This window comes from Rhinolophus ferrumequinum, chromosome 5 (assembly GCF_004115265.2).
Source record: "Rhinolophus ferrumequinum isolate MPI-CBG mRhiFer1 chromosome 5, mRhiFer1_v1.p, whole genome shotgun sequence".
In the NCBI taxonomy this organism is placed as follows: Eukaryota; Metazoa; Chordata; class Mammalia; order Chiroptera; family Rhinolophidae; genus Rhinolophus; species Rhinolophus ferrumequinum.
Window position 1 is genome coordinate 67,273,267 of NC_046288.1, and position 23,310 is coordinate 67,296,576.

Genomic DNA, 23,310 nt, shown 5'->3' on the forward strand with positions numbered 1-23,310 from the left:
AATGGCACCAGAATAAATAAGAGTTCTTTTTATTTTATTTATTTTCAATTTTGAAGGAGTAATTGCATACTTAAAGTTATTTTGTCACTGGCAATCGTGTGGAAGACATAATAGGAAGAAATTCTAGGCATCTCATTTTTCTACAGTTTGACCTAGTGAACTATGTAGTCTCTTTGATCATCTATGCAGATTAGGTAACTTTACCTTTTAAAATGACATGTAGTAAACTCTGAATCAAGTGTTGTTAATCTTCATTTTTTTAAAAATAAAAATCTGCTTATTTTTATCTTCTTTACATGGAGATACTTAAGAATATGAAAATAGGTATACCATGTTGTAGAGAAATTAGAACATTTTATGAATAAAAACGATCCTCTTAAACTAAATGAATTACAGTGTTCTGAGATTGTTAGTTTCCTTAGCACAGTCACTTATCACAGGCAGATATAAATAAGTTCTCTTTGTGAAAGAAACCATCAGTCAGAGTATTAAATTACCATTGTAATATTTTATATTCATTTTCTAGTGTGAAATTACATGTAACAAGACATTCCAGGAGACAGTGCTATAGTACTGAAAAGCAAGACAAACAATAAACGATAGAAGGAAATCTACAGAGAATCCAAGTAATAGATACATCCAGAGAAAACAATAGGAAAAGAACTAGATTAATCAGATTGGTAGAGAACTAGAAAATATTTTAAGAAATAAATATGAGTATACATTATTGATTAATACATAATGAAAAATACTGTAGCAGCATTTAAAAACCAAATTAATGGGTTAAACAATAGATTAGTCATGAATAAAGAGAGAAAGTCTGTGAAAAGGGAAATGGATCGGAAGAAAACTTCAAGATTGAAGTTTGAAAAGACAAAAAGATAGATAACACAAAATTTAAAACAGAGATATGGGTAAGATGACAATAAAATTTATTTTTAAACTGTGGAGTTTTTGAGGATGAAAGTTTGTGATTAAGTTAACAGATATTAATTGATATCCAGAGGTGTAAACTTGGACTGATTGGGGAAACTAAGGCATATGGTCACTGTACACTGAGGATATAGTTTAAAGGCCAAATATTCTTGAAAGTCTAATTCAAGTCACAGAAAGGGATAATTGGAAAAAAATGGAGAGACTGAATGTCTGTAGAGATCACAATATAGAATTTTCCAAAATTGATGAAAGATATCCAGCCGATGAAATCCCTTCAAGACTGTGACGTCATTGAAACCCTGCCCAATTTTTTTTTTTTTTAATTTATTTTCAGTTTATTGGGGTGACAATTGTTAGCACAATTACATAGATTTCAGGTGCGCAACTCTGCATCACATCATCCACAAGTCACACCGTGTGCTCACCACCCAGAGTCAGCTCCCCTTCCATCACCATACATTTGATCCCCCTCACCCTCATCCCCCCCCCAACCCCCTTACGCTCTGGTAACCACCAAATTACGTTCCCCAGATTAATTTTCAAGCCCGTGGCCATCCTGCGGTCACCGACTGCCCTCCAATCTCCTCACCCTCCCCCCCACCCCCCACCCCTCCCACCCATCTAGCAACTCTCAGTTTTTTCTCATTGTCTCCAAAACTGTTTCTGATTAGTTCATTCACTTATTCTTTTCTTTAGAATCCGCAAATAAGTGAGATCATATGGTACTTATCTTTCTCTGTCTGACTTATTTCACTTAACATAATGTTCTCTAGATCCATCCATGTTGTTGCAAATGGTAAGATTTCTTTCTTCTTTATGGCTGCATAATACTCCATTGTATAAATGTACCACAGTTTCTTAATCCAGTCATCTACCGATGGGCATTTTGGTTGTTTCCATGTCTTAGCTATTGTGTATAGTGCTGCAATAAACATAGGAGTGCATAAAGATTTTTGAATTGAAGTTCTGGATTTCTCCGGATAGATACCTAGGAGTGGAATTACTGGATCATAAGGTAGTTCCATTTTCAAAATTTTGAGATACCTCCATACTGTTTTCCATAGCGGCTGCACCAGTCTGCAATCCCACCAACAGTGCACAAGCGTTCCCTTTTCTCCACATCCGCGCCAGCACTTGTTGTTTGTTGATTTATTGATGATAGCCATTTTGACTGGGGTGAGGTGGTATCTCATTGTGGTTTTTATTTGCATTTCTCTGATGGTTAGTGAGGTTGAGCATTTCTTCATATGTCTGTTTGCCATCTGTATGTCCTTTTCAGAAAAATGTCTCTTCAAGTCCTCTGCCCATTTTTTAATTGGATCGTTTGTTTTTTTGGAGTTGGGTTGAGTAAGTTTTCCATAGATTTGTGATATTAATCCCTTATCAGATATATCATTGGCAAATATCTTTTCCCATTCAGTAGGATCCCTTCTTGTTTTATTGATGGTTTCCTTTGCTGTGAAAAAACTTTTTAGTTTGATATAATTCCACATGTTTATTTTTTCTCTTAGTTCCCTCGAGCGAGGGTGTATATCAGTAAAAATCTTACTCCGGGTAATGTCTGAGAAGTTTCTTCCTATATTTTCTTCTAGGTATTTTATGGTTTCAGACCTTACATTTAAGTCTTTAAGCCATTTTGAATTTATTTTTGTATATGGTGTAAGGAGGTGGTCCAACTTCATTTTTTTGCATGTGTCTGTCCAGGTTTCCCAGCACCATTTATTGAATAGACTGTCATTACTCCATCGTACATTCTTGCTTCCATTGTCGTAGATTAAATGGCCATATAGGCGTGGATTTATTTCTGGACTCTCTATTCTGTTCCATTGATCTATATGTCTGTTTTTATGCCAGTACCATGCTGTTTTGATTACTGTAGCCTTGTAGTATAATTTGAAGTCAGGTATTGTTATACCTCCCACTTTGTTCTTATTTCTCAAGATTGCCTTTGCTATTCGGGGTCTTTTATGGTCCCATATAAATTTTAGGATTATATGTTCTATTTCTGTGAAAAACGACGTTCCCTGCCCAAATTTAATTATCCTTTTGGTATGAGGGATTTAAGTTCTAAGAACAAAAAATTCATCCAAATAAATTACTATTCACTCTAAGCTATAAAACAACTCTCTAAGAGAACTAATGCAGGCAAATTTTGTTACCAGTGACTATCAGTATGTGAATTTCACAGTTTTTGGTGGCTATACATCTTTCTGGCTAGAGGAGCCATAGGGCAGTGCTGAGGGAATCTTAGAAAAGTGAGAACCTAGGAGAGTATGAATCCCAAATTTAGTGTATAATCTCTGCCATTGTTCTACCTGACTTATTACTGCTCAATACACCATAGACAAAAAGTTTACTAAGCTGAGATCCAAACTGTTGTACCTTTCAGACTTGTCGGAATTTGCAGTTTGACTCTTACCATGTTAATTGTCAGGTAAAACAAAAACACTTTTTAAAGCTATGTTACAGAATCCAGAGCAATATAAGCACTTCACCCAAGGTCATGGAGAGTGAGTGGTAGCCAGAATGATGGTGGAACCATCATCCCAACGCAAACCTAGGCTGCCTCAATGGTGCCATAGCTGATTCTATTGCATCTTTCTATGCTTCCGCTTTCCAACTGCAAAAAGGCTAGTGTTGCATCAGTGTGATTCTTAATGAGTGGATAAAAATCCCAAATTTTTCAAGATAAAAAACACACACACACAAAAAAACAACAACATTAAAAGATAAAAATGAAAGAAAAGATGATCATTCCAATATATGCAGCAAAAGCATTTAACAGTGCTTTGGTGTGATGAGAAATTCAACACACATTCGTCATTTTAAAAATCAGCAAATGAGGAACAGTAGAGAACTTCATTAATCTAATAAATGGCATGTATGTAAAACTTTGGAGGTTGCTTTCTTTTAATAAGTTCCCTCTAAGAGTGGGGAAAAAGGCAATAGGACCTTTTATCCATAATTCTAACCAATATTTTATTGAAAATAATAACTATTACAGTTGCATAACTTAAATTGATATACTTTATTCTAAATAAAATACACCTCAGGTTGATTTTAAAAAAAATTATTCAAATTTAATAGTCACTAATGTCTGCAAGAAATTACACTGGATATTCCACAAAACCTATGTAAATCAGGGTAAAACTACTAGAAACCAAAGACAAAAGGAAATCTTAAATATGCCTGAGTAAAATGTGGAATTCAGGTTATTTCCTGCATTGTCCAACAAATATTAGGCTTGAATAAGTCAAGGATCTGTGTTGCAATCTCTAGAGTAATTGTTATAAGAATACTGCAAGATTGTATATAAAAAAGCTAATCAAAGTGAAAATATGGTATAAAAATTATCCATTGAAAGGTGGTAAGTAATGAAGGAAAGAAATACAGATTGAGACAAATTAAATGTTAATAGTAAAATTGTAATATTAAACGCAAATGTATCAGTTATTATAGTAGAATACATTAAAAAACAACTATACACTGCTTAAAAGACAAATGCTTAGAAAAATAAAAATTAGACTAATGGAAAGATATATGCCATGCCAATATTATGTAAAGGAAAATTGATAAAACTCTTAATATTAGAATAACGTACAATATTTTGTTAAAGAGTGACATTCATAATGGTAAAAGTTTTGGTATACTGAGAATATACAGCAATTCTAAAATTGAAGGACCAATTAACATTATTTCAAATATATAAAACCAACACGTGCTACGAGGATAAATAAATGCATCCACAATCATATTTGGGGAATTTTAGATAATTTTCTCAGTTACATATAGAACAAGCCGACTGAAAATTAGGATAAATGCAGAAAAGTTTAACAAAAATGAAGTCAACAAACATGACCTAATTATCATATAAATAACATTGCACCCAATGACTAAAGAATAAAGATCTCTTTAGATTGCTCCAAGATAATTTACTGAAATTGAACATATGCTGATGCATAAAGCTAGTAGCATCAATTTTAAGTGAAGTAAATCATGTTTCAGGCCCAGTAGAATTAATATCAAGTCATAACAAAAGGAAAGCTAGAAATCCCACAAATAATCTAAATTCATATAACACAGTGCTCATAGCTTTTAGATTTAAAGAAAACATCACAATGGGAATAAGTATGACATCAAAAGTTGGGGGATACAGCTAACAGGAAATATGGAGCCATAAATGAATACATTAAAAAGAAGAAAGACTGAACATCAATGATTCCAGATTATACCAAATAAAAATAGAAAAAAATCAGCAAATTATACCAAAAGATAGCAAAAGGTAGAAAAAAAATGCAGAAGGAAACAGATATTAAAATAGAAAATAACCCTATGACAAAGGTGATTAAGGCAGAAGTCAGTTCTTTGCAAAGACCAATATCATTGACTAATGCCTAACTGAAACACCTGGCAAGATGGATCAAGACAGAAAGTAACTAATAAGTAAACAATATCATAAATGGGAAAATATTATTAAGTATATTGTGAATTTTTGAGAAATTAAAAATTATTATGGGGTTATTCTGAAAAAGATAGGTCAATAATTTTGGAAAACTCAATGTATAAATTCAAGAAAAATAAAATTATCGATGTTCATAATAGATAAAATAGAACATTCAAATTGGTGATATACATTTAATATTAATATTAGTAACATTGTATGACTCCAGGCCCAGATTGCTTCACTGATTAATTGTACCATACATTTAAGGAGGGAATAGCATCTCTCTTTACATAAACTCTAATAGCAAATAAGAAGAGAAGAAATATTTCTCAACTCTTTTTATGAAATCAGCATCACCTTGACATACAAGCTTGACAAATTCATGACAATAAAAGTACAATCCAGTCTTATTCATGAATTTAGAAGCAAAAATCCTAAACAAATATCAGCCAACAAAATTCAATGATATAAAGAGACTGTTACATCAAGAACCAAGTAGGATATATATTACAGGAATTCTAGAATGGCTTGCTATTTGAACATCTATCAGTGTAGTATATTAATGCAATCACAATAAAATTATATAATCATCTCAAAATATTCAGAAAAATCACGGGATGTAATTCAATACCCATTCATAACAAATTGTTGGAAACTAGGAGTAGAAGACAAATCTATTAAGATGATAATGCTATTATATACTATGTCAAAAAGGTAGAAGATTGGGGAAGGGGGGTTATCACTTTGTGGGGGGTATAAATGTCTAACTATTACACTGTTTTGTACACCTGAAACTAAAAAAAAAATTAATAAAAAAGATGATACGGTATTTATTAAAGAGCCTTCACAATATAATACACGTGTCTGTGATTAAAAAAAAATGTATTCACATGTTACTCCATCTCCTTAGGAAGTTTTAAGTTCCTTTTGGTTGGGACTGTGGTACACAATTAATTTTGCATTTGTCTTTGCCACTGTACTGGGAAAATAATACACAGTGAATTAATTCCAAAGTCAGGGATTTTGTATCCCTTTGCTTGGAATTCTGCCGATCCATATCTTTGTCTGGCTAGCTCCTTTTCATTTTTCTGAGTTACTTAACTATCATCTTTTCAGGGAAGACTTCTCTAATCATCCTATCAAAAATGATGCCCTAAGGTCTCTCTGAACATGTATTCATCTAAGTTACCAGGAATAAAAACAATTAACTGATGTAACTGCATTCATGCATGCATGCCACAATATTTTTTTGAGTGCTACTTAGTGCATTCAAGGGTTCTTCTATTTAGAAAGGGTAGAGTAGTAATGAAAACACAATTCCTGATCTGCTTTGTCTCGGGAGGAGAGAGGTAGTTAAAATAGCTAATATTAAAACTTCAGACAATGATAAGTACTTGATTGCAATAAATCATAGTAAAAGATATAAAACAGATTGTTGTACTTTTTATCCTTGTATTACTCCCGTCAGTGGCAATGCCTAAGATCAATGTTCATAATTCAACAAAATACATTGTGATAATTACTCTTGACTTAAAAATATGTGGTTCCAAAAAAATAGTAAAAGGAGATTATATATATATATATTTTATGAAACTCTTTACAACTAAATTAAAAAAAAAACAAATGTATGTGATTTGATCAACATTTAGGAACAATGCTTTTAGTAGTACACATTGGGGACTTTAAAGAATATTTTTAAAAGCGATTTTAACGGATTATTTAGTAGAAGTTCTATATTAATAATGTGACTTTCTTTTTTCTTTCACCTCCATAATTTATCCTCCAAATCATTGAGTGTGTATTTTGTTTTTTATAAAGCTCTTGTCATTCTGTACTGGTGCATCACTAATTGGACAATTATTTCCATACTGGTAAAACATTACTTGAAGTATTTATTACAGATCTTAGACTGATACAGAGTTACCCAGTTATAAATGGCTTACATTACATCAGGTATCATTTGCCACACACAGTTCAAAACTGCTTGTCCTTCTTCAAAGCAAGTGTTGCCTAATTACAGTAAGTGACTGCAATTATAAACACATAACTTTCAAGAATGACATTTATTGACTTAATTGAAGTTAATTTGGAATGAAATTTTTTCTTCAAACATAAAAGTAATAAATACTGCTCTTTGTAAAAGACCTCGATTACATAAATTTTGTAACCCATACCTCCTGTATTCATTTACGTAATTCTTTTGTTCAAGGAATACTTTTAACGTATCTAGTATATGTAAGGAAATGTACACGTGAAAGTCAGTGGAACCAGCAAGATAATATAATGGGTGTTAATGAATCTGTTAATTAAGGGGCATCTGTTGCTTCTTATCAGAAGTAGAGGTCTGCACATGTCTGCCCACTGCATTTTCATAGTGGATTTGCCAAAGAAAACAACGCAGTCAGCATTGGATGGAACAGTGCTTTACTCACAGAGAGAAGAGGCAGAGGAAGATCAGCTTCAGTATTGGGTGTCAGTCCCCCATGGCCAGTGGGTCCTCCCCCCCGCAAAAGTGTGTGCAGGGCAATTAACCTGTATACACCCTTCTTGTGCTGCTGCAGATGGTCCTTGCCTCTCCCCCAGGGAGGGGACACAGCTATAGCAGTGGAGTTGGCAAGGTGCCACACAATGCAAGTGCTTAACAAAGAAGTACACATTGAATCTGAACAGGGAAAGATATTCCCACACAAGATGATCAGCTCAGCATAAACTGTGAGGTCTCTTCCCAGGCCCACGGCTTATTTTTATGCAGCTGAATGGGAATACAAAGACTGCCTGCGGGAGACTGCCTTTCCCAACAGAATCCATGTTGAATTTGTGCTCACGAGAGCCACCTTGGAGATTCAGCGTTTTCCATGCAATCTTAACCTGATATATAGTAACAGCATGGGAGCTAAATAGACAGAGGCAACATTCCATGGTAATCCATATTGGTCAGATAATATGTGGGATTCTACTTCATTTTTAACCTCATGTTTTAGAAGAGTGTAACTAAATTAAGACTATAAATAGAAGAAAGTATTCAGGACCGTGGGACTGGAATCGGGGCTGTCCAGTACTAGTGAAAGAAAAATAAAATGAATATGGAAGGGATATACAGGAAGTATAATTTGCACTAAATTTCTTATAATGAAAATATAATTCTCAATAAGGTTCTCACTATCATGATAATTTACACATCATATATCAATGATGAATAAAAACATTTTGAAAAGAGACCAAAAAATGAGTTAAACAAATGAATAAATCTAACAGACATTCTCTGGATAAAAACGGGGCCACTTACTAAATCTCACAAGCTCAGGGGAGGCCTGCATGGGGGCCTTACAAACTCAGAGACAAAAAGCAACCACATAGGATAGATAATCTGAACATAAAAATTCCTAACTGAAAGCAGGTCATGGTAGGTAGTCATATTCTGGGCCTGTAGCTTCCTTGACAAAGGTCAATCTTTACCTTAAGAGAACCTGTCTATTGTCGTTTTGCATCTAACATACCTTTGGAATATCAGAGTAATGCCTTTTTCCAGACACATTAGGGCACAACACACCACACCAGAGCAGACCACAGAACCCCTCATTTTACCTTGTTGCCCCCAAATCTCTGTGTGCTGTAAATGTTAATTATTAACTACTCTGTTCCTACCAATGTAAAAGAAGTATATGTCTCCATTTTACTTTTTATTCAACCCCAGAGATTTCCCCACTTTGCTTTCTCCTGCCCCCTTAATCAACCACCAGTGTATTTCATGTAATCCTCCTAAGTCCCCTCCTTTGATTTTGATGTATAAAATAAGCTGCAAAACTGCCCTTCTCTCAAGCATTTTCTCAATCCGTTGAGATGTTGCTTAGCATATGTCATCACTTTGGCTCAAATAAACTCATTAAAATTCTCTACAGGTTTTGGTGTTCATTATGTTGACAATCCATATTCTAAAAACAGGGAGTAAACTTTCTTTTCAAGGGCTCCTGGAACATTATAAAACTTCAATAGAATAGAAATTTTGATAACTGAATCTTATTAATTAATAGAAATCTAGAAAGCAAGAACCTCAGAAATCAGAATGTTAAAAGACGCAAATTATCCCTAATGATTATATTGTGGCAAAAAAATGAAATCGATCCTAAATTGCCATATACTTTGCAAGTAATCATAATTGAATACCCCATATCTAAACCTTTGGAAGTTAACTGAAACAGCACTAAATGGGATATTTATGTCTGAAATGTTTATATTAATTAAAAGGGAAACAATGTAATCGCATTATTTAATTATCTAAAAGAATTAGGAAAATGATCAACAAAACAAACCAAAGGAAACCTGAAGAAGAGAATAGGAAAGATAAAAGCAGGTAGTAGTGGATTGAAAAACAACAAGCACATTTTGAATGTTATTGGTTCTTTGAAAATGAAAAACAGCTAAGCCATCAAGAAAAAAATAGGGGAGAAAAGAGATATCAAATTATGTATGAAAAAATAGTAAAGCAGTGGTAAACTCTATGAAAAATTAGAGATGATGAAACGTTTTATACCAAATATACATTGTCAGAATGGACTCTAGAACTGCTAGAAAAGTAAGTTGATCAAATAACCAGGAAAAATGTTAGAACACAAAGTGCACCAAGATCTGTGGACCCATGTCTATCCTTTCAAATCTTTCAGAAACACAAAATCTTATTACTACTTAAACTGTGTCAGAGTTGAGAAGAGGGAAAATATTATTTACAAAGCAAGTACAATATTGTATCATTGTATCAAATTCCACAATAATATGCAAATGAAAAATATCATCCACTAGCCTCACTTTTGAAACAATGCAAAAATGCTTTAAAATATTAGCAAATGAAAATCTGAAACACATGAAAGTAAAAACCATCATGTAGGGTAGATTCTAGTAATAAAATGTAGTTTGTTATTAGAAATCTATTCAGATTTAGCAACAAAATTGATCGAAGGAAAAATAACATTGAACAATTTCTACAGATGCTTAAAAAGCAGTTGATAAATATGAATACCTATGTCTGATAAAAACTCTTTTTGAAGTATGTGCAGTAGCCTTTCATTAAATCCTGTCATTTGGCCTTCTGCTCTCAATGCCTGAATATCTTTTTGGGCATCACATGTTGGCCCATTATTCTGGCCTGCTGAATGTACAGGTTTTAATTCCTGTCTCTCCTTGCTTTTGATCTGAACTTGGCTTGATCCTAACAAACAGACCATTCCAAATTGTGAGTTTTTTGATGGCATGGATTTTGTCTTCATGTTAGATATCTGGCATGTATCAAAAGGTCTGGTACATAATGGGAATTAAACACATATTTATGAAATGAATACATCTATCCTGATTTTCTACATAAGTCAAATTCACATACGAGGTCTGACAATTACATTCACGAACGTGCCACCATATACTTACGTTGGCAGCACTGTACAAACAGCTCAGTAAGGTTTCATTACCTTGGTATATCAGTCTCACAGCTGTGTTCATGTCGACATGTGGCAGTGTCTTGCTGAGTGGCTTTCATTATTGTTGTTGCATGTTTTTGTTTGCCGTCACGAGAATGTCTTGAATTAGAACAATAAACAAACTCTGAATTTCTTGTTAAACTTAGCAAGAGTAAAATGAAATCAGAGACATATTAGTCCAAGTTTATGGGGATAATGCGATGAAGAAAATGGCAGTGTACAAATGGATTAAACGTTTTCTGAGGGGAGAGAATGAGTCACTGATGGAGAGGTCAGGCCAGCCAGTAACAAGCAGAACTGACGATAACGTTGTAAAAATTTGTGGAATTTGTGTGTCAAAATTGTTGGCTGATTGTGAGAAGCATAGCAGACCAAGTAAACATCGAGAGAGAATCAGGAATATCTTAACTGAAAATCTTGGCATGAGAAAGGTGTATTTAAAAATGGTCCTGAAGTAGCTCACCGATGAACAAAAGCAAAGGAGAGTCAAAGTTTGCCAAACCTTTTAGAGAGGCAAGACAGTGTTTTGAGCCATGTTATCACTGGTGATGAAATATTTGGTACCTATACGACTCTGAAACAACACGTCAAAGTGCACAATGGAAGTCAATCAATTCGTCAGAACCAAAAATGTTCTGTCAGTCCAAATCAAGTGTCAAAACGATGCTACCAACATTTTTTTTTTTTATTATTAGTTTCAGGTGCACAAGACTATCAACATTTTTTGATATCAGAGAGATTAATCATTATGAATTTGTACCAACTGGATAAATAGTTCACCAAGTTTACTGTTTGGAAGTGCTGAAAAGACTGTGTGAAAAAGTTAAGATGACCTGAACTTTTCGCCAACAATTCATGGCTCTTGCATCACAACAATGCACCAGCTCACACGGCACTCTCTGTGAGGGAGTTTTTAGCCAGTGAACACATAACTGTATTGGAATACCCTCCCCACTCACCTTGTGTGGCCCCCAATGACTTCTTTCTTTACCCGAAGATAAAGGAAATATTAGGAAGATATTTTGATGACATTCAAGGCATCAAGGGTAACATGATGACTGCTCTGATGGCCATTCTAGAAAAAGAGTTCCAAAATTGCTTTGAAGGGTGAACTAGGAGTCGGTGTATAGCTTCCCAAAGGGAGTACTTCGAAGGTGACTGTAGTGATATTCAGCAATGAGGCATGTAGCACGATTTCTATGATGAGTTTGCAAATTTAATTGCTAGCCCTCATACATATATATTGTGACTGCAGTATTTTCTTCTTTATTGCTCATAATTTAATGACTTAGGGTTTCCTAGATGTCTAAAATTTTTATGTTATAGGGGTTGTATCACACAACCAAATTAATCTTCCATATTAGGTGGTTTACACCATCTAAAAGTTCTCCTCTGCAACTTCAGAGTGATTCTGCAAACATTACTGACCTGGGGGATTCTTTGTGTTGACCTGCTCATATACATTTCTGAAATCAAGCCAGGATGCGAACAACTTCTAACATTTGTCCTTATCACCAATCTCTAAACTTATTGCTGTTACCAAGAGATAGGGTGTTGCCCTTTAGAACATGTTCCTTTCCTTCAAGAAGCATGTTTTGCTGGTGTTTTCTCAGATCTACTACCCTGGGCCCTCTTATTACTGATGATGCAAATACTGTTTACTTCCTTCTGTGTTGCATTTGCCTGATCTTAGCTTACTCTTTGATTTTATCCATCTTTGGGGATGGAAGATTATTTATATTCCTTCAGAAATACATTTCTGGGATTTTTCTTTTTTGTGTGTGCTTTTATGTGACATCCAAGAGGTGAAGATAATATTTTTGAACTGCACATATCATTATACCCCAAGTATCAAGACATTTTTGAGCACTTGTTCTAGGGCATGTGATTGTAACGATTCTGTGAATCTAGTCTCTTTGTGACTTGTGTTCATAATATGAAATTTTAGAACTTATATGTGCTTCTCATACTTGATGTTACATTATTATTATTTTGTGGCTAGAAAGGTTGGTACAGAATCAAGTATATTAAACGTCTGGCGACAAACCAGAGACCTTCACAAAATGTTAAACTTCATATACTCTATATTTGGGTGTCAGAATTTTTTCCCCAGAAGATGATACCTCTTCTATTTTACCTCATCATTACCACTGATCAATGTGAATGATAATCATATTTGGCATCATATAGGACACAGGGTATGTGCTATTTTTGTAGCCACAGTATGTTACATGGTGTTTAGCATACAGAGTTGGCTAATGTATATTTTTCATGAGTTAATGCATGAGTTAATCGATGGATGGGTCCTAGTGGGACAGTTAACTGAAGATACTCTTTGGGTACACGATCAGCTGAGCAGTCTAGAAACAAGGGAAAAATCATTGAGTAGACAGTACTCGACATCATGAGTTTTTACATGGCTGTTGTGTGTCTAATCACACTGGGATAACTATAATGGGAAGTGGACAAAAGAAGGGAGAAATGGGTTTAACAGTGTGGAGTGCTTTAATTCCTGGGAGGCAATGGCTGCCACTGTGTACCTACACATGCCAAGCAAAAGTTAAGTTTTACCCTAATTATCTTCTCATTTCCTTATTTTCTACTCATTTTCCACGGTGATTTAAGCCTTAGGGTAAATATATCTTGCTAATAATTTTAGTCTTACTATTTAAAACAGATAGTGTAGGCGTGTCATGTATTAGAAAGATAAGGCAATTTACTGTCAGAGTGTTCTTCAAATTTAGGTTCTGCAGGGTGCACCAAGTATCAAGAGGAAGCTTCTCTTGGCCACTCTTGGGGGTGAGGAGCCAAAGGGGGGAAGTAGGACACTCAATTCTATTTCTATACTTAGAAGAGCAGAAATGATAGTAATGCTAAATATACAGTGTCATTTTCATCACTCCGAATTCAGCTATGCTACACCTTCTTGAATGCAAAGTAGTTATGCAGGAGTAACACTCCTGAGTGAGAGTATGTTTTGCTCTCCATGACTCAGGTTAGGAAAACCATTGTGAGCTTCCACCAGCGAGAGCTGTACCCATCAGTCCTTACAAACATAGTCACTGCTTACTCTGATCATGTCAAAAGGTTTACATATTTTCTCTTCTCTGAGGAATACACGATTCCTGATAAAAGTGTCATTAGATTTTGTAGTGAGAAAAATACAAAGTTCATTTTTGATCGTTTGAATACTTTGGTTCCAAATTGTGGAAAAAATCGCTATGATTATTTCTTCAAGTATTTTAGGAAGGAGATAAGAAATGAGCTTTATTATTGATTACATTAGAATGGCATTTATCCAGTAAATGTTTATAATTGTTATATTAAAATATTCTTACTCATTTATGTTCATTTTTAAAAAATCTTCTTAAATCCAATTTTACTTCAATTCGACAAGCATTTATTAACTCTCTCTGTGATGTTACAGTGCTCTGTGATGGGATGGAATAAAGCTGAATAGAATTTAATTGTCTTATCTATCAAAGAGACCACTGTCTAGTTGATGAAATAGATGAATATAAAAGCAAAAAAACACAAAAAATACAGCAAAGATTATGATGGTTTGTGTGGCACACATTAATAAAGTGAAAAGAAGGCATGTGTGCCCAAGCTTTTTTTTCATGATACACTGACTTTACAGATGATATCAAATGTTATACTTCTAGTAGATAAATGTTAATGTGTATAAGATAAATTTAAATTAAAGCAAATTCCATTCTTCCTCTCAGGAGTAGATTTGATCCTTAGTAAAAGTTTCAAACTGACACAATGAAAATTTTAAATCTAGGTACCATTCTATTAATAATGTGATTAGACTGGGTCTGATTCTTCAGGCAGAAATTAGGAATGAGATGCTCCCTGATCGGTTAAGTCAGTGAAATTGGCTCATTCTTTCTAAGGTAGAGGTATAATTTGAAGAATTGATCAGACTTCCTTTTTCCTAGAGGAGGCTGAGTACCAGGAAGTTCTTTGTCCAAGAAAGCATTGAATCAATGACATTCTCATCTTGTACAGCTAGGGAGCAGTCATTATAGGACAATGACTATCTTCTTATTCAGGTGGGACGAAGTGAAGCAGGAAGGAAACTAAGTGTCATTACATAAATTAAGGAGATTTACTAACCTTTTGGAAGAGCTTACACAGTTGCCCCCAGTTAGAAGTTTTTTCCTCCCTCAACTTTGCTGGATAAAATGTAACCGCCTGTGCTGTAGCACAGGGACCACTCAAGGTACTGCCACAGAGGTGCTTGTTTGGTTTGCTACAATGTTAGCCTGCTCCAGTTTTAAAATGAATGCTGGTTGCCAGCCTTTAATAATCATGAGATTTTTTTGCATTGAACAACATCCAGGTTTCTGCGTTTACTTGAAAAACCAAAAGAGGAGCTTTTATTCTCCACTTCTACAGTGGAAAGATCAGTTAGATCTGAGCAGCAATTTCATCTTTTAGACAGGCATGTTCCCTCCTGCTTTTCATTGATTCTCACTGTCAACCCAGGGCAGGTGTGGTGGGCGTGCCCTTTACCTTTGTATTTGTTTTATTGCTTGTCTTATGCTGGGTCTCTTTTATTCCTTTGTGACAAATCACCTTTAAAACACGTGTGATCCTAGACTAAACTGCAAAACTACAAAATAAAATGGAAAAAATCAAAATATTTATAAATTACTCACAGAGACTAGTGTAAGTTACCCAGGCAGTTTGCTTGTGTAAATGCCTTCTCAGCTGATTATTTGGATCTCCCATAATTGAAGTGCATATTTCCAATTACTCTTTTCATCTCTCTCGGCTTATGAAATTTGTACCCAAAAGGCTGCTCTAGATACCAACATTTCCTAAACCTCTCCAGTGCTTTTGCTCACTTTACAGATTAAATATACGTTTACTACTTTTCATCTTCTGTTCCCCTTGCACAAGCACTCTCCTTGCTCTGTTCCCTTCTGTCCTCTGTTTAGATTCTTCCCCATGTATTCTTTCATACCCCAGCTTTTCCCTCTCGTGGTACTCACTCAGCTCATAGTCCATCTGTATCAAGACTGTTTCTCACTATAAAAAAGAAATCTGGGCAACATTTGAGGAAATTGATGTGTGGACAGAATAATCGACATTGGTATGGAATTATTGTAGTTTCTAGATGTGATGATGTGATTTATGGTTATGCCAGAAGGCGTTTTTATTCTTAGAGATGTATACAGGAATACCATGCAGGAAATGTCAAAGTTTATAACTGATCTTAAATCCTATAGAAGAAAAACTATGTGAAGTGCATTCTTCAATATATTATTCATCGTTAAATCTAGATGACGGGTGCACGTATTTTCTCTATAATTCTGTATATTTGAATTTTTTTCATCATGAAAGATTTAAAAAAGGTGCTCCGGGAAAGGTGCAGAGGTACATGTGTCTCGTGCGAAAAGTATAGGTGGTCTGGGACTGATACTCTTGTCCCACATCATTATTATTTGCCCTCTCTTCATTCTAGAGTGGCTTCATCCTTAATGGTGCCTATAAACCAAATGCCCCATGGGGGTTTAGCTTTCCTGTCCCTAGGGGGGATACCAGTGAGACGGAAGATCAAAAAAGCCAGAATTGCATGTCCTTATCTTCAGCAGCCTTCCCTGGAGTGTCATCCAGCAACTTCCCCATAAATCTCCTTGATCATATCTTGTTGGGAGGAAAGCTGAGGATTCAGGCATTTAGCTGGGCACATTGCTACCTTGAATAAGATTGATTTTATATTCCTAAGAAAGAATAAAATGGAATAGTTAACTTGTATTCTCTGTACAACTTTGGTTGATAATACATTAAAAGAGTTTTATTATTTTCACAGAAGTTAAATTTGCATAGGAATAATAATAATGAGCTTTGTGGAAAAGGCATAAATATAATTGTCCACACAAAGACAATGACAGTGAAACTTGCCCCGACTTTCAGAACGTTAAATAGTCTTGTACATGGAGAAAACGGATGTTCATGAAAAAAGATATTCATCATCTTAGTTCTTCTTGATTCGCTTCATAATGCAGCAGATATGCATTTTCCCTTTTTTTGCCCTTCTGTTCTGTTGTTATTATTGGACCACAGAATCCATCCTCTAACATAAATATTAAAAGCAGGAAGAAAGCATGAAAAAGAAAAATCTTTTATGCTACAAAATATACTAATTTTCTAATGATCACCAATCTTCCACAAAAATTACTAATTATCTTTGCCTAATTGCCTACTGTAATTTTTCTTAACACAAGGATTTTTATCTATTAATTGAAGAATATTTTATATCTTTTCATATTCTCATACATTCAACTATGTTCTTGATGCTTATTGTTTAGGCCACGCCTCCCTCAACTATCGTCCTCTCCCTCCACCCCCGTCTCTCGTCTCTCTCTTTCTGTGTGTCCTCTTTCCTATCATCTCTGACCTTAAGCCCTGCATGTGTTTCAGTCATCTTTATAATTCACTCAGATGTGGACAACATGCCACTTACTGGAAAGCATTCTTTTCGTCCATCCTTCAGCAAAACTGGCTACACATTGGAATCATCTGAGGGAGGTTTTTAAAAAATTCTAATATCTGAGCCTCATCCTTAGAGATTTCGATGTGACTAGTCTAGGGCCGAGCACTGGTATCTCTAGATGACCCCTCTGTACATCCCGGATTGCGAACCACTTTTAAACTCAGTAGTATTCTGAGTTTTGTGAACAGAAGTACCACCTGTGGAGGTTTGTTAGAAAACACTGATGCCATGGCTCTTATTTAGAAATTGACCTTTCTTTGGACATCGTAGTTAATTATGATACAGATAGTTCAAAAATTAAACCAAGAAACAGATTAGATTATTGATTTAATTAGATACAGATGAATACACTTTCTTTAATTATTCTTTGGATTGTCATCTCATTTGATCTTCTACTGTAAGCTACACATTTGTTATACCAGTGGGTACCTCAGCTGCTTTTGGCAGAATTTTCATTCCTTAAAGAATGAAAATTACTTCATCGTGTGTAGAAATGCGTCTCTCGTTGTTTAGTGTAAAGTGATTTATAAGGATTAGGATTCAAAACATGGAATTAGGATTCAATCTTTGAAACTGTCCCTTGATAGCCCGTATCAGCAAAGCTTCCGTTAAGCTTTATATCCTGACATTTTTTGCTTCTAGAACTTATGAATGCCCTTGTTTTCCTTTTTAACATTAGCTTTAGCAGATAGTAGATTTTAAGTAACAAATTGTGAGTTTGGAGTGTTATGAAAAATTCTAAAATAAAGTGTTAAACATTATTTCAGGTTAGTCTTTCTAGGAATGAGGCCAGTAAATATGACTATCTTTTATGGAGGGAGTGAGGTTGGTGAGGGGTGAAATGGAAATGTTTTAAATGTAGAAACAAATCCAGGCCCGGGGTACCAAATTTATGGAATTGCCAATTGAATTTATTTGCATCTGTAATCCAAGTGTTTCAATGAGGCAGATAGAGCACAAAAAGAGGAAGGACTGGAAACACACCTATTATTATTATTATTATTATTATTATTATTATTAACTCAGATTGACATATAAATTGTCCTGAAATCATTGTGTAATTAGGCAACCTTCTGTATGGCCCTGAATCGTCAGTCTTGATATTACATAATTAATAATATTCTCTTCAAAGTATGAACGATAATCCCTTGATTGAATGCTCCACTTTCATAACATTAATAAATGAAATGAAACAATAATTAGAACAATATTCAAGGTAAGGGAGGTCCACATCATTATGTATTTGTACGTAGGGAAGTAGAATTAATCAAATGAAATGTGAGATTATGGATAATTGCAGGCATATGGAGATGATCAGCTTGCTTGCAAACAGAATTTTGTAAAGAAACAATCCATGTGCTCATCTTTTATTGATGACGTCATGCACATTTTAGGTTGTAACTGAGCTTTAGTGCTTAGAATTCCAGAAGAATCTTAATTTGTTTTTCCTCTGTTGAAAAATTGAGCATTTCCTTTTAATTAAACTCTATTCCCAACTACTTTTGTAGAAATTAATTTTTCTTTACTCTATACTCCCATAATATCTATTTTATATCATTCCAGACACCCTAGTCTTCTTTCACCCTTTTTATATATCCTTCCATTCCCAGCAATATCTTATAACTGTCTACTTCTTATTCTTGGTGGTCTCTACTCAGACTTGATACAAGAGGGCACATATTTGGTCTTCTATAAGTGCTTGATGAATGCATGAATTCAATCAAATGAAAGACATCATTAAAGATAAATAATGAAAATAAAACTTTGCGTCCTATTTCCTAAGGTTAGTGAGTCCAAAAGAGACAAGTCTTTTTCTTAATGCAAAAGTTAAAAACTACTTTATTGAACCACTCATTAAATAGTAAATGATTATGGGATATGGATAGGGCACTACCAGAAAATTCAATGCACTGTGAATGGAGAGCTAATACTTGTAAAATCAGAATAGAAATTCTTAGTACTAATCACCTATCAAGCTCTAGTTCCAAGTTCTCAACTGCTGGTGGGAAATCTTAGTCACTTAAGAAAGAAATGTTTGTTAAACATCTATTATTTGTATGGGACCATGTTGTATATTTTCATGAGCGGCCATGCAAATGGCTATGTAATTTGTATATTGCCCAACTCTAGGAAGGGGGAGAGGGATTTATTTATATATAGAATTGGTTTAATTTCTTCTTTAAATTTTGGTCGTATTCACCAGTGAACCCATTGAGGTTTGAGCTTTCTCTTTTGGAAGGTTATTAATTATTTATTAAAGTTCTTAAATACACTGTACTCTCTTTTAGGGACACAGGATGTGGAAGCTTGCAATCTTTGGCAGAGTGAAAATTATGAGGCACTTCATTTTGTCTTTTAAAGAATTCCACCTTGTAGTGACACACATTTTATTAGCCAAATCAAAGTATATGGACATACCCAACTTCAGAGAGGAATGAAAGTGTAATCTTATATGCCGATATGTTCTTCTGAAAGGAGTAAAACTGGAAATATTAGTGAATACGACTAATAACACACCATCGTTGACTTGAACGGTCATGAAAGATTTCCATAGAATTTGAGTATTTTAAAAAATATTGCTAGAATTTGAGCTAGAGAATAGATGCAGAGGTGCTAAGGAGAAATCTGGAGAACCAAGAAATCTAGAGAATAAATACGGTGAGCTCAGAGAACGCAGGTGAGTTCAAACCACTTGTATGAACTGCTGTCACCACACACTGTAGATGCCTATATGGTGACCTTCTTCCTCCATTTCAGTCTAAGATTACCAGGCTTGAAAACCTGGACCTGTTGGATAAACACTGCTAACAGAAGATTTCATTTAGGCTACGCTTATTGCTTCTGTGTTGCTTCAATTGCTTCTTAAGTGGTCTCCTTCAATCTGATATTATCCTTCTCCAATACATTCACTAATAATTTTATATTTCTAAAATGGTTTTTGGTCACTTCTGTGCTTAAGAAAAATAATTAGTTTTGGTTGTCTTTTGGGTCAATTGCTTAGTTTGTGTCCAAGAGCCTAGAATATTGATGATTTAAATTATTTAAATTTATTTATGCACTACTTTTTGTTTACCGAAGGAATTGGTGTCCTTATTTTAGCAACAAAACAGCACATGTCCATTAATAGCTCTTTCATAATGTTCTTTTCCTGGAATACACATTTTCCCTCTTCATTAGTCCATAAAGTGATCTCATTTATACTCCACTTTATCCATGAAATGTGTTTCATATTACCTCAGTATATTTCCTCTTTGAATTAGCAAATGATAACAAGGAAACAAAAAGGACTTTATTGAACTGAATGATCACTGTATATTAGAAAACTGTAAATATTATCTTTGATATAAATATTTATATTTTCATGTAAGAAGGTAGAAAACTGAAGCTTAGAATCTGAACAAAAATCCAAAAATTATGGAGGTCATATGACATACAGCTGGGATTGAATTCCAGGCCTGTGTAGTGCCTAAACTAGAGTAAGCATTATAACAGCTCCTAAATTCTTTTAAAATGTGTAACTATCATTTTACCTAAATGTGATTCCTATTTTGCTCTAAATCATTTTCATATGCACATCTTCTCTTCCCAAATAGATTACAAGCCTTTCAAAGCTGGAGACTCATCTCTGACTTGTTTTGTATCCTTATACTATTGAGCACTAGAGAAATCTGTGAAAACCAAACAAATGAGAAAAGTAAAGGCTATTTATTCTGAGCTTACGATAGGAAGGGAGTCAGCCATGATCACTTGACTTTTAGCAGACTCCAAGGAAGTAGAGTGGAAAAATGAAAGACTTCAGGTATGCCCTGATCAGTGGCTGTTGACCTGGGGAAGCCGTAGGCAGACAACTAAAAGTAGGTATGCCATGTCATTGGTTAGGGGTACAGTTTGTCTCTCTGTGGTTGGTCCCAAGTTGGAAACAGAGACAAAAATTAGGAAACCTTTCAATTATTAATCAACTCGTGCCTATTTAGGGTTGATTGTTTCAGAAGCTATTGTTTAGCTTCCTGATTTATTACCAGAGATAGCAATCTGCCTTACTGGTTTGCTTATTATAGGTACGGGTTGGATCCCAGGCAGGTTGCTCTGGGCTGTGGGTCAGAGTTCTATATTTGTATATGGTCTAGTTATGGTCAGTCTCTCAGCACTGTGTTGGATGATTGAGAAGCTATCAGAAAACACTCAGTTTTAATTTGGCTAGCCATAGAGAAGGTAAAATGAATCAACTGCATGTTTGTAAGTTTCTGTGTGCACAGGTGAAGTGACTCTATTCCATTCCCCAATTTTAATGACTTGGTTATGTTTAGAGTCTATCATGTGTGATTTATTTACTACTGGATCATTTTTCACCTCTTTGAGAAAATGAAAAAAAAAAAAAAAAAAGAAACGAAAAAAAACAAGGATGGAGGAAAAACCTCACCCCAAGCAGTGACCTGAATCCAATCTTGATCCTGAATCTTATACACCATATGATCTGGCATTAGTTACAAAATATCTTTAAACCTAAGAACATTAGAGACTATGACATTAGTTATCTCATAGGACTATTATAACAAATGGGATACATTAAGAATTTTAGAAGCCCCAAGCAGTGATCTGTTTATTGAATTTTCTCATATGCAAATAGGGAAAATATTTCTAAACCATAAATTAGTTGCAAGAAAGTCCAAAAAGTTTTGATTTTCCCTATGATAAATAATTTTATGCTACTTTAAAAGTAGCAATTAATTTCCCCATTCTCTTTTGGGAGAGAGTTATTTAGGCATTGCAGGTGCCCTAAAAACATTTTTTGAGTACCTATAATGCAATACATTGCCGGTGGGGATTAAAATGAACCTCACACATAAAACACATATGAGCAATAAACAACTCAATATTATGGTGACGATTACTTTTATTGTTATATTGTGAAGTTTTGTCTAATTTTATAATGATGAATAATGAATACATATCCATGTATATAAACATGGTAGGTAGAACTATATCTGCTGTGTTTATACGGAGTCCTACTTTCTAAAGTTTTTTTCAGAAAAATTCTCACATTAACAGGTTCCTGTTAAAATTGTAAAATTCCTGTTTTTAAATCAAAAGAACTTTTAGAGGCGTCAAAAATGGAAAATAACTCATGACATTCTTAAGGGTCAAGTCTATCTTGAACCTCTTTTAAAAAGTGTAAATTTATTATTTTTCCTTTTAACTCGATGACTGGAATACCTTGGTTACAGATAAAAGTGTTATTTCATAAACGTAGACTAATAAATCATAATAATGATGTACAGATTGACTAAAACATACATTAATTACCCTGCGCACAAGGAATTAACTGCAGAAACAAGTGAGAAAGTTATAATATTCGATGGCCAAATGCATGCACATTTAAAGTAATCTATTTCAAGAAAACATTATTTTGCTATAAAATTTTCTCAGAAACAGGAGAAAATAATTTTAATTCAGGTTTTTCAGGACAAATGTATGGTGTGTGTTGTGTTGTGATTTCTTTTTTATTTTCAGCACAGACTTTTTGTTTTCACACTCCTAGTTAAATACATGTATTCTCTTTTATTTTGATGTGCGTTTTCATTAATTCTTACCCTAATTCTTCACTTACCCATTTGTGGGTAAGTAATATTGAGCACTTACTGTATGCTAGTCACTGGGTTAAGCCTGAGAGACAATGTGACTCTGCTGGGCGTGGTGTGTGTACTCCAGGATAATAGTTCAAGTAGGAAATTAGGATGCAGTGTAACTGGGGCTGTGATGGAGGAAGTCCCATGTGCTGTGACATCACATAGGAGAGGATCCTAGTACAAACTTGAATATACACGTGTGAAGATCAAGTGCTAGAAAGGGGTCGGGGCTAGACTGCTTCCTGGAATTAGGCCGTAAGTGAAATCTAAAGAATGTGATCTGAAAACTGGAGGAAATAGTGTTCCAGATTCACGAAAAAAATTTTAAAA